The sequence below is a fragment of the Cucurbita moschata genome, unplaced genomic scaffold, assembly GCF_002738365.1.
Source record: "Cucurbita moschata cultivar Rifu unplaced genomic scaffold, Cmos_1.0 Cmo_Scf00135, whole genome shotgun sequence".
In the NCBI taxonomy this organism is placed as follows: domain Eukaryota; kingdom Viridiplantae; phylum Streptophyta; class Magnoliopsida; order Cucurbitales; family Cucurbitaceae; genus Cucurbita; species Cucurbita moschata.
Window position 1 is genome coordinate 97,576 of NW_019268651.1, and position 11,152 is coordinate 108,727.

The following is an 11,152-nucleotide window of genomic DNA, read 5'->3' on the forward strand; positions in this document are numbered from 1 at the left end:
GATCTCATAATCACTAGAGGCAACATGAAAGTTCTTGGAAGATTAAACAGGGAAATGTGAAAGCCTTCAAAATGAGCAACCTCGGCGCACTCAACTACTACCTTGGCATCGAAGTGCAGCAGAGTACTCGCCAATGGAGGCCTCACTCAAATTGACGAGAACCTTTCCCTGGTAGGGGCATTTAAAAACTGAGGCATGCATTATAATTGATCAACATCGATTTGTGATGGTCTTTGTACGAGAACTGTGATGGTCTTTGTACGAGAACTAACTAAACAATCATATTTTGACACTTTTAAAGTGTAGTGGTGAGTGGCCTCACTCAAATTGACGAGAACCTTTCCCTGGTAGGGGCATTTAAAAACTGAGGCATGCATTATAATTGATCAACATGGATTTGTGATGGTCTTTGTACGAGAACTAACTAAACAATCATATTTTGACACTTTTAAAGTGTAGTGGTGAGTTCACTATTCATATCAACCACGGAACGAGTTCTATTTCTTAGCGTTGAAAAGTTCGACACAAGTCCATAAACGGAGGTAGTAGATATTAACCACTTTGCCACGAGTTTTGCCTAACAATAAACATGGATGGATGTCAGAAGTGGGATTTGAACCCACGCCCTCTTACGAGGACCAGAACTTGAGTCTGACGCCTTAGACCACTCGGCCATCCTGACTACTAATTGTGCATTCATGAATTGGTTTGGGAGGGGAATTTATCATTCCGTATATGGGTGTGTAAACGTCTCCCAAGTAGACGCGTTTTAAAATTGTGAGGCTGACTACGGTATGTAACGGATTAAAATAGATAATATCTACTGGCTGTTGGAGAGAGGAACGAAACAATCCTAATAAGGGTGCGAAAACCTCTCCCTAATAGGCGCGTTTTAAAACTGTGAGGCCCATGGCAATACCTACTGGGCAAGAATGAACAATGTCTGGTAGCAGTGGGCTTGGACTTTTAAAAATGAAATCAGAGCTAGTCACTAGGCGATGTGCCAGTGAGGACGCTTGGCACTCAGAAGGGGTCGATAGTGAGATCCCACATCGACTAGAGAGGTAAAGAAACATTTCTTGCAAGGGTCTGAAAACCTATCCATAGTAGATTCGGTTTAAAACCGTGAGAGATACCGAGACGTAACGAACGAAAGCAGACAATATCAACTAACGGTGGTCTTGGCTTGTAATAAAATATTGGCTGGAATAGCTCAGTTTGCACCAGGTTGGAGGTTCAAGCCCTCCTTCTAGCGATGTGTGAATGAAGCGTGCATTATAATTGTGTTTGGTACTTCTCCCTGGTACAAATTTTCAATCAACATCGATTTGGGATGGTCTCATATACGAGAACTGACAAAACAATCATGTTTTGACGCTTTTAATGTTCACAATTGATATCCACCACGGAACGAGTTCCATTTCTTAGCGTTGAAAAGTTAGACACGAGCCCATAACGGTGGTAGTAGATATTATCCACTTTGCCACGAGTTTTGCCTAACCAATAAACATCGATGGATGTCAGAAGTGGGATTTGAACCCACGCCCTCTTACGAGGACCAGAACTTGGCTGACACGTTTTAAAACTGTTAATATCTACTGGCTGTTGGAGAGAGAAACGAAACAATCCTAATAACGAAACAATCCTAATAAGGGTTCGAAAACCTCTCCCTAATAGGCGCGTTTTAAAACTGTGAGGTCCATGGCAATACCTACTGGCCAAGAATGAACAATGTCTGCTGGCAGTGGGTTTGGAATTTTACAAATGAAATAAGAGCTAGTCACTAGGCGATGTGCTAGTGAGGATGCTTGGCACTCAGAAGGGATCGATACTGAGATCCCACATCGATTAGAGAGGTGAAGAAACATTTCTTGCAAGTGTCTGAAAACCTATCCATAGTAGATACAGTTTAAAACCGTGAGGGAGATACCGAGACGTAACGAATGAAATCAGACAATATCAACTAACGGTGGTCTTGGATTGTAGCAAATGATTGGTTGGAATAGCTCAGTTGGTTAGAGCGTGTGGTTGTTAACCATAAGGTTAGAGGTTCAAGCCCTCCTTCTAGCGATGTGTGAATGAAGCGTGCCTTATAATTGTGTTTGCTGCTTGAGTTCACAATTGATATCCACCACCGAACGAGTTCCATTTCTTAGCGTTGAAAAGTTCGACACAAGCCCGGTAGCAGATATTATCCACTTTGGTACGAGTTTTGCCTAACAAAATAACATGGATGGATGTCAAAAGTGGGATTTGAACCCATGCCCTCTTGCGAGGACCAAAACTTGAGTCTGGCGCCTTAGACCACTCGACCATCCTGACTACTAATCGTGCATTCCTTGATTGGTTTGGGAGGGGAATTTATCATTCCGTATATGGGTGTGTAAACGTCTCCCAAGTAGACACGTTTTAAAACTGTGAGGCTGACTACGATACGTAACGGATTAAAATAGATAATATCTACTCACTGTTGGAGAGAGGAACGAAACAATCCTAATAAGGGTGCGAAAACCTCTCCCTAATAGGCGCGTTTTAAAACTGTGAGGCCCATGACAATACCTACTGGGCAAGAATAAACAATGTCTGGTAGCAGTGGGCTTGAACTTTTAAAAATGAAATCAGAGCTAGTCACTAGGCGATGTGCCAGTGAGGACGCTTGGTGTCACGGTCATGCTTGTCCAGGGCATGTTGCCCATGGCCGCATGCCCATGACAAGCCAAACCCTTGTCATGTCTTTGCATTCTAGTGTTTTTCCTTTTGTAATAATAGAGCGTATGACACCTCAAAAATATCATGTCTCGGCCTGCCAGAACTAAAATGGCCCAGAATGTACTATTGGGAGATATGACTAGTCGTCAACTTCTCCCTACCCAAGGTTATATATGCTAAGCCGTTGTTATCTTTCTCTTGCTTGCTTATATAACGTCTCTTTCTAAAATCTCTCTTTCTAAAATCTCTCTCTCTCCTCGTTTTCTAAAACCTTCTTTTAAAACCGAGGCTAGAGGCTCGATCGTATGTCGCTTGGCCGTAGGCGACGCAAGAACAAATTGGCTTAACTCACTTGCGGCTGGAGAGTGAGTGCCGCACAATCGCTAGTCCGCTGCCTTTGAAAGTGCGATTGTGTCAAGTGGTATCAGAGCTTTGTTAGCTCCGTAACGTCATACAGACCGAGATCATGTCGACGACAAAGTCGACACCCAAAGCACAAGCCGACCGGCTTACGCTAATAGAGGAGGAAATGCTGTTCCTCAAAGAAGTCCCTGACACACTCCGTTTCCTGGAAACACGGGTGACCGAACTGAGTGAGAAAGTCGTCCAAGTCGATGCAATGGGAAACCGCCTGGATGGGTTGCCAATCGCAGAACTGATGTTTCGAGTGACCTCGCTCGAAGAAAGAGTTGCTCCTACGAGCAGCCCAAAACCGTCTGATAGTCCGCATAGCTCTGTCGCACACAAAGAGGGACGTGGCGAAGAGTTCGAAGTACTAGAAAACACAATGATGAGTTTGTTCAATGGACTGGCTGATGAATTCAGAACAACAGTCGACGACCTCCAAGAAAGGATGGCCGCCATGAGCACTCGAATTGAAGTTACCATGAAAGCCGTGGAAGGCGTCACGGCTGGACAAACTAGTGCAGGATCCAACAAACTAAGGTTCCTAGACCCTAGAGCCTTCAAAGGGAATCGGGACGCCAAAGAGTTGGAGAACTTCATCTTTGACGTCGAACAGTACTTCAAAGCCACAACCGCTTGTACCGACGACAAGAAGGTGACTGTAGCCGCGATGTATCTCATAGACGATGCCAAACTGTGGTGGATTGCGAAGGTGCAAGACATCGAGGATGGATTGTGCACCATTGACTCATGGGAGGACCTCAAGAGAGAGTTGAGGGAACAATTCCTCCCCGAAAACGCAGGGCATATAGGAATGGAGAAAATAGTAGCCCTGAAACACACTGGAAACATACGAGACTACGTCAGACAGTTCTCAACCCTGATGCTGGATATCAGGGGAACAGCAGAGAAGGACAAGGTGTTCTTCTTTATAAATGGTCTATAGCCATGAGCCAAAACAAAGATACATGAGAACAGGGTCCAAACCCTAGCTGCCGCAATGGCCTGCGCCGAGAGACTCGTGGACTGTGGGAACGAAGCAGGATCCCAAAGAAGAGCGACACCAGCCCCAAACAATGGGGGCAAACCATACAGACCACCAGGCCATCGAAATGGAAGCCCCAACAGACCGAGTGGATGGACGGATAGACCTCCTCAAAACAATCAAGCGGGGACATCTCGAGGGCCTTACCATCAAAAGAACCACCCGACGACGCCTTTGCAATGCATACTGTGTAAAGGCCCCCACAAGGTATCCTACTATTCTCATCGGGCCTCTCTCACTACTCTCCAAGTGTCCATTCAAGAGAGCAATGAGGCAAGGGTCGAGACTTTGTTAGACAAGAAGGAAGATCACGACAACCCCCGAATGGGCGCAGTCAAATTCTTGTCAGCCCTCCAACGGAAAGTCGAACCGAAGGAGATAATAGAGAAAGGGCTCATGTTCGTAGATGCCACAATAAACTCTCAACCGAGCAAGAGCACTCTGATAGACTCTGGAGCAACCCACAACTTCATTACCGATCAAGAAGCCAGAAGATTGGGACTCACCATAGGAAAAGACCTGGGGAAAATGAAAGCTGTCAACTCTGAGGCCTTGCCTATTGTGGGAGTTTCTAAAGGAGTCCCCTTCAAAATAGGGGATTGGACTGGAGAGCTAGACCTTGTCGTGGTTCGCATGGACGACTTCTAGAACACAAGGTCATCCCAATGCCATTCGCAAAATGCTTGGTGATCACCGACCGTAACCCCACAGTAATACCTGCAAGCATCAAGCAACCAGGTAATCTTTGAATGATCTCGGCCATACAGCTGAAAAGGGGACTCGCACGAGAGGAACCTACATTCATGGCCATACCACTGATAGAAGAAGCAACCACCGAAGAGACTGTCCTAGAGGAAATCAAGGAAGTACTAGACAGCTATACCGACATAATGCCAGAGAGTCTACAACAAACACTACCACCTCGTCGAGGCATTGACCACGAAATCGAACTCCTCCCCGGGGTTAAGCAGCCAGCGAAGAACGCATACCGAATGGCTTCGCCCGAGCTAGCCGAATTGAGGAAACAACTGGACGAGTTGCTGAAGGCGGGATTCATTCGCCCGACAAAGGCACCTTATGGAGCCCCCGTACTGTTCCAGAAGAAGAAGAATGGGACGTTGCGTCTGTGCATAGACTATAGAGCCTTAAACAAGGTGACGGTACGCAACAAATATCCTCTGCCGATAATATCCGACTTGTTCGACCAACTTCACGGGGCCAAGTACTTCACGAAGTTGGACTTACAATCAGGATATTATCAAGTACGTATTGCCGAAGGGGACGAACCCAAGACGACATGCGTAACAAGATATAAGGCCTTTGAATTCCTAGTAATGCCCTTTGACTTGACAAACGCCCCAGCTACGTTCTGCACGTTGATGAACCAGGTTTTCTACGAATACCTGGATCAGTTCGTCATAGTATACCTCGACGACATTGTTGTTTACAGCACAACCCTCGAGGAACACAAAGTGCACTTGAAGCTAGTGTTTGACAAGCTCCGGCAGAACCAGCTGTATGTGAAGAAGGAGAAATGTGCATTCGCACAAACATGCATCAACTTCCTTGGACATGTCGTCAGATGTGGACAAATTAGTATGGATAGCGACAAGATAAAAGCTATCCAAGAATGGAAGGTTCCTACTTCCGTATCTGAGTTGCGGTCCTTCTTAGGACTAGCCAACTACTATAGGCGGTTCGTCGAAGGGTTTTCACGACGAGCCGCCCCATTGACAGAGCTGTTGAAGAAAGACCACCCTTGGTCGTGGTCAAATGATTGTCAAATGGCCTTCAAAAATCTGAAAACAACCATGACGAGGGGTCCTGTCCTCGGGTTGGTAGACGTCACAAAGCCATTTGAAGTAGAAACCGATGCTTCCGACTTTGCTCTCGGTGGAGTCCTCATTCAAGAAGGCCACCCCATCGCTTACGAAAGTCGAAAGCTCAACGATGCTGAACGAAGATACACTGTCTCCGAGAAAGAAATGCTGGCTGTAGTCCATTGCCTTCGAGTCTGGAGACAGTATCTCTTAGGATCACAGTTCGTAGTGAAGACGGATAACAGCGCCACTTGCCACTTCTTTGATCAACCAAAATTAACAGCAAAACAAGCCCGGTGGCAGGAGTCGTTGGCCGAATTCGACTTCAAGTTCGAACACAAAGCAGGAAAGAGTAATCAAGCAGCCGACGCGCTGAGTCGGAAGGGCGAACATGTGGCCCTGTGCATGTTAGCCCATATTCATTCAAGTAAGATCGATGGATCGATGCGCGACATCATCAAGGAACATTTACACAAAGACCCATCGGCCAAAGCTGTTGTCGAACTAGCTAAGGCTTGAAAGACATGACAGTTTTGGGTTGAGGGGGACCTCCTGATAACCAAAGGAAACAGATTGTACGTCCCAAGAACGGGGGAACTGAGGAAGAAGCTCATTCAGAAATGTCATGATACCTTATGGGCCGGACACCCTGGGTGGCAAAGAACATACGCCCTAATAGAGAAGGGGTACTTTTGGCCAAATATGCGAGACGACATCATGCAATACACCAAGACGTGCCTCATCTGCCAACAGGATAAGGTCGAGAAAGCCAAAGTCTGTGGACTCTTGGAACCTCTACCTGTGCCAACAAGACCCTGGGAAAGTGTATCTCTGGACTTCATAACACACCGCCCAAAAGTCGGGGAATATGACGCCATCTTGGTTATTGTAGACCGGTTCTCAAAATATGCGACATTCATCCCCACTCCCAAATTATGCTCGGCGGAACTCACAGCCCAACTATTTTTCAAACACGTTGTAAAGCTATCGGGCATTCCATCGAGCATCATCAGTGATAGGGATGGTAGATTCATTGGGAAATTCTGGGCTGATTTATTCGCTTTCTTGGGAACAACCTTAAACATCTCCTCGAGTTATAAGGGTGCGAAAACCTCTCCCTAATAGGCGCGTTTTAAAACTGTGAGGCTCATGGCAATACCTATTGGGCAAGGATGAACAATGTATGCTGGCAGTGGGCTTGGACTTTTACAAATGAACACAGAGCTAGTCACTAGGCGATGTGCCAGTGAGGACGCTTGGCACTCAGAAAGGGTCGATAGTGAGATCCCACATCGATTAGAGAGGTGAAGAAATATTTCTTACAAGTGTCTGAAAACCTATCCATAGTAGATACAGTTTAAAACCGTGAGGGAGATACCGAGACGTAATGAACGAAATTAGACAATATCAACTAATGGTGGTCTTGGATAGTAGCAAATGAATTGTTGGAATAGCTCAGTTGGTTAGAGCGTGTGGCTGTTAACCACAAGGTCAAAAAGGTTCAAGCCCTCCTTCTAGTGATGTGTGAATGAAGCATGCCTTATAATTGTGTTTGGTGCTTCTCCTCCCTAGTAGAAATTTTCAATCAACATCGATTTGTGATGGTCTCGTGAACAAGAACTAACTAAACAATCAACGGTTGTTAGTAGATATTATACACTTTGGCACGAGTTTTGCCTAACAATAAACATGGATGGATGTCAGAAGTGGGATTTGAACCCACGCCCTCTTTCGAGGACCAGAACTTGAGTCTGGCGCCTTAAACCACTCGGCCATCCTGACTACTAATTGTGCATTCCTAGATTGGTTTGGGAGGGGAATTTATCATTCCGTATATGGGTGTGTAAACGTCTCCCAAGTAGACGCGTTTAAAAACTGTGAGGCTGACGACGATACGTAACGGATTAAAATAGATAATATCTACTGGCTGTTGGAGAGAGGAACGAAACAATCCTAATAAGGGTGCGAAAACCTCTCCCTAATAGGCGCGTTTTAAAACTGTGAGGCTCATGGCAATACCTATTGGGCAAGGATGAACAATGTATGCTGGCAGTGGGCTTGGACTTTTACAAATGAACACAGAGCTAGTCACTAGGCGATGTGCCAGTGAGGACGCTTGGCACTCAGAAAGGGTCGATAGTGAGATCCCACATCGATTAGAGAGGTGAAGAAATATTTCTTACAAGTGTCTGAAAACCTATCCATAGTAGATACAGTTTAAAACCGTGAGGGAGATACCGAGACGTAATGAACGAAATTAGACAATATCAACTAATGGTGGTCTTGGATAGTAGCAAATGAATTGTTGGAATAGCTCAGTTGGTTAGAGCGTGTGGCTGTTAACCACAAGGTCAAAAAGGTTCAAGCCCTCCTTCTAGTGATGTGTGAATGAAGCATGCCTTATGCTTCTCCTCCCTAGTAGAAATTTTCAATCAACATCGATTTGTGATGGTCTCGTGAACAAGAACTAACTAAACAATCATGTTTTGACACTTGTAAAACGCAGTGCTGAGTTCAATTGATATCCACCACGGAATGAGTTCCATTTCTTAGCGTTGAAAATTTCAACACAATCCCATAACGGTTGTTAGTAGATATTATACACTTTGGCACGAGTTTTGCCTAACAATAAACATGGATGGATGTCAGAAGTGGGATTTGAACCCACGCCCTCTTTCGAGGACCAGAACTTGGGTCTGGCGCCTTAAACTACTCGGCCATCCTGACTACTAATTGTGCATTCCTAGATTGGTTTGGGAGGGGAATTTATCATTCCGTATATGGGTGTGTAAACGTCAACCAAGTAGACGCGTTTAAAAACTGTGAGGCTGACGACGATACGTAACGGATTAAAATAGATAATATCTATTGGCTGTTGGAGAGAGGAACGAAACAATCCTAATAAAGATGCGAAAACCTCTCCCTAATAGGCGCGTTTTAAAACTGTGAGGCTCATTGATATACCTACTGGGCGATGCGAAAACCTCTCCCTAATAGGCGCGTTTTAAAACTGTGAGGCTCATTGATATACCTACTGGGCAAGGATGAACAATGTCTGTAATAGGCGCGTTTTAAAACTGTGAGGCTCATTGATATACCTACTGGGCAAGGATGAACAATGTCTGCTGGCAGTGGGCTTGGACTTTTAGAAATGAAATCAGAGCTAGTCACTAGGCGATGTGCCATTGAGGACGCTTGGCACTCAGAAAAGGTCGATAGTGAGATCCCACATCGATTAGAGAGGTGAAGAAATATTTCTTACAAGTGTCTGAAAACCTATCCATAGTAGATACAGTTTAAAACCGTGAGGGAGATACCGAGACGTAAAGAACGAAATCAGACAATATCAACTAATGGTGGTCTTGGATTGTAGCAAATGATTGGTTGGAATAGCTCAGTTGGTTAGAGCGTGTGGCTGTTAACCACAAGGTTGGAGGTTCAAGCCTTTCTCTTAGCGATATTGTGAATGAAGCATGCCTTATAATTGTGTTTGGTGCTTCTCCTCCCTAGTAGAAATTTTCAATCAACATCGATTTGTGATGGTCTCGTGAACGAGAACTAACTAAACAATCATGTTCAATTGATATCCACCACGGAAAGAGTTCCATTTCTTAGCGTTGAAAATTTCAACACAAATCCCATAACGGTTGTTAGTAGATATTATCCACTTTGGCACGAGTTTTGCCTAACAATAAACATGAATGGATGTCAGAAGTGGGATTTGAACCCACGCCCTCTTACGAGGACCAAAACTTGAGTCTAGCACCTTAGACCACTCGACCATCCTGACTACTAATTGTGCATTCCTTGATTGTTTTGGAGGGGAATTTATCATTCCGTATACGGGTGTGTAAACGTCTCCCAAGTAGACGCGTTTTAAAATTGTGAGGCTGACGACGATACGTAACGGATTAAAATAGATAATATCTACTTGCTGTTGGAGAGAGGAACGAAACAATCCTAATAAGGGTGCGAAAACTTCTCCCCAATAGGCGCGTTTTAAAACTGTGAGACTCATGGCAATACCTCCTAGGCAAGAATGAACAATGTCTGTTAGCAGTGGGCTTGGACTTTTACAAATGAAATCAGAGCTAGTTACTAGGCGATGTGCCAGTGAGGACTCTTGGCATTCAGAAGGAGTTGATAGTGAGATCCCAGATCGATTAGAGAGAACGACGATGCGTAACGGATTAAAATAGATAATATCTATTGGCTGTTGGAGAGAGGAACGAAACAATCCTAATAAGGGTGCGAAAACTTCTCCCCAATAGGCGCGTTTTAAAACTGTGAGACTCATGGCAATACCTCCTAGGCAAGAATGAACAATGTCTGTTAGCAGTGGGCTTGGACTTTTACAAATGAAATCAGAGCTAGTTACTAGGCGATGTGCCAGTGAGGACTCTTGGCATTCAGAAGGAGTTGATAGTGAGATCCCAGATCGATTAGAGAGAACGACGATGCGTAACGGATTAAAATAGATAATATCTATTGGCTGTTGGAGAGAGGAACGATGCGTAACGGATTAAAGTAGATAATATCTATTGGCTGTTGGAGAGAGGAACGAAACAATCCTAATAATGGTGCAAAAACCTCTCCCTAATAGGCGCGTTTTAAAATTGTGAGACTCATGGCAATACCTACTGAGCAAGAATGAACAATGTCTGCTAGCAGTGGGCTTGGACTTTTACAAATGAAATCAGAGCTAGTTACTAGGCGATGTGCCAGTGAGGACTCTTGGCATTCAGAAGGAGTTGATAGTGAGATCCCAGATCGATTAGAGAGAACGACGATGCGTAACGTATTAAAGTAGATAATATCTATTGGCTGTTGGAGAGAGGTACTAAACAATCCTAATTATGGTGCGAAAACCTCTCCCTAATATGCACGTTTTAAAACTGTGAGACTCATGACAATACCCACTGGGCAAGAATTAACAATGTCTACTAGCAGTGGGCTTGGACTTTAGTAGTGGGCTTGGACTTTTACAAATGAAATCATAGCTAGTCACTATGCGATGTGCCAGCGAGGACTTTTGGCATTCAGAAGGTGTTGATAGTGAGATCCCAGATCGATTAGAGAGGTGAAGAAACATAGGCGATGTGCCAGTGAGGACTCTTGGCATTCAGAAGGGGTTGATAGTGAGATCCCAGATCCATTAGAGAGGTGAAGAAAC

General features: G+C 44.8%; 6 non-coding genes across 6 annotated transcripts; 1 reads left to right on the top strand and 5 right to left on the bottom strand.

Annotated features, from left to right (window-relative positions):
• Positions 1 to 598: 598 nt before the first annotated feature.
• TRNAL-CAA lies at positions 599 to 682 on the bottom strand. Its single transcript has one exon. It is a non-coding gene; the product is annotated as a tRNA-Leu (tRNA).
• A 1,314-nt stretch (positions 683 to 1,996) lies between these two features.
• On the top strand, positions 1,997 to 2,070 carry TRNAN-GUU. The gene has a single exon. It is a non-coding gene; the product is annotated as a tRNA-Asn (tRNA).
• A 168-nt stretch (positions 2,071 to 2,238) lies between these two features.
• Positions 2,239 to 2,322, bottom strand: TRNAL-CAA. Its single transcript has one exon. It is a non-coding gene; the product is annotated as a tRNA-Leu (tRNA).
• Positions 2,323 to 7,677: 5,355 nt separating this feature from the next.
• TRNAL-CAA lies at positions 7,678 to 7,761 on the bottom strand. Its single transcript has one exon. It is a non-coding gene; the product is annotated as a tRNA-Leu (tRNA).
• Positions 7,762 to 8,622: 861 nt separating this feature from the next.
• On the bottom strand, positions 8,623 to 8,706 carry TRNAL-CAA. Its single transcript has one exon. It is a non-coding gene; the product is annotated as a tRNA-Leu (tRNA).
• Positions 8,707 to 9,685: 979 nt separating this feature from the next.
• Positions 9,686 to 9,769, bottom strand: TRNAL-CAA. The gene has a single exon. It is a non-coding gene; the product is annotated as a tRNA-Leu (tRNA).
• Between the last annotated feature and the right edge of the window lie 1,383 nt (positions 9,770 to 11,152).